We start from the raw sequence: 1,947 nt of genomic DNA on the forward strand, positions 1-1,947 counted from the left end.
CTTCCCCACAAAACCTCTCAATAAATTTATACCTTCCATAGTAGACCTGTCTGGCATAAATCCAAACTGATTACGAGAAATCTTTCTGATGCGTCATAACCTATGTTCAATTATTTTAAAGTATGACACATCAACTTAATTCCTCTATAATTTGCACGCTCTTGTGCATCCCCTTTATTCTTAAAAATATGGACCAAAATACTCTTTCTCCACTCCTCAGACATTTTTTTTAGTTTTTAAAATAATATTAAAGGGTTTAGTAAGCCAAGGAACTCTTAAATCTCCCAAATATTTCTACACTTCAATTGGGATATCATCAGGTCCTACAAACTTTGCACCCATGGTTTTCTCTAAAGCCTCCTTAACTTTTTTTTTACTTATGCGACGGTGAAAATGAAACGTTTTATTATTATTCACGATATTAAGATCACTAAGGTCGATCTTATTTTCAGAAACTTCATTAAAAAGTTTATCAAAGTAACTCTCCCCCTATGTTGAATATCTTTTTTTAAGAAAAGTATTTTTTGATGTTCATCTTTAATACACTTTACTTAAGTTAAATCTTTACTTTTCTTTTCTCTTTGTTTGACTAGTTTATACATATAATTTTCACCCTCCTTAGTATCTAATTTATTATAAAGATCGTTAAAAGCAGAATTTTTAGCGTCACAGATTATTCTTTTAGACTCTCTGCGGGTCCTTTGATATTTTTCTCAGTTCTCTAAGTTTTTACATATAAACTAATTTTTATAACATAACTTCTTATATTTTTTCTTTTCTTGCACATTATTATTCCACCACTAACTATTTTTATTTACAAAAACTTTTTCTTTAGATTCTCCAAGCACATCTTTTGCTACTTGTTTAATAGTGTTTGTTACTTTATCCCACATAACATTTACTTCTTCATGAATATCCCAAATTTTGAAATCTTAAATTTTACTCATAAAAATAATTATGTTTGTCTTTTAAGTTTCCCTATCTAATTATACGATGATGAGTCATAGTATTCTTTATTTTACAACTCTTAATCTTAAATTCTAGAACTAATAAACGAGGTTGGGTACATAAATTTTTACTTAGAATGACCTTACAATCTTTACAATCGCGACGATCTCTTCTTCTCATAAGAAAATAATCAACTTATGTTTTATCAGATCCACTCTTATAAGTAATAAGATGCTCATCTCTTTTCTTGAATAAAGTATTAGTAATAACAAAATCATACGCTAAAAAAAAATCTAAAATAGCTCTACCTTCTTCATTAGTTACTCCAAAACTGTAGCCACCATGAATAATTCTGAAATCTTCTACCGAATAGATTTCATTTAAATCTCCTCCAATAAAAATTCTTTCTTCAAGAGATATCATTTGTATTAAGTCTTCTAAGTCATTCCAAAATTTATCTTTAGACCTTGTATCTAAACCTACTTAAAGAGCATAAACACTTATAATATTAAAAATCTTTGTATCAATGAAAATCTTAAGGGCTATAATTCTATCTCCAACTCTATTAATTTTTACAACAATATCTTTCAAACTCTTATCTATAATTGCACCTACACCATTTCTAGTGCGTCTCTTACCAGAATACCAAAGTTTAAAACCTAAATTATCAATCTCCTTAGCCTTTTCTCCAACTTACTTAGTTTCTTGAACACATAAGGTATTAATTTTCCTATAAATTATAATATCAACTAATTCCATTAATTTACCATTGAGAGTACATATATTCCAAGATCATATCCTAACATTAGTTTCATTAGTTTAATGGACTAACTTCTTTACCCGCATTCGCTCTTAATGTGGGAACCCTTACTTATTTAACACTACACCGGGCGTCGGTGTAGCCGCCCTTTCACACTTTTCACTGTATTCAGGCTATACATTGCGTCTCTTCCAGGGGACGCCCTAGCACTTACATAATGATCAAAAGGATTTATGTCA

Source organism: Phalaenopsis equestris, unplaced genomic scaffold (assembly GCF_001263595.1).
Source record: "Phalaenopsis equestris unplaced genomic scaffold, ASM126359v1 Scaffold000392, whole genome shotgun sequence".
Taxonomy (NCBI): domain Eukaryota; kingdom Viridiplantae; phylum Streptophyta; class Magnoliopsida; order Asparagales; family Orchidaceae; genus Phalaenopsis; species Phalaenopsis equestris.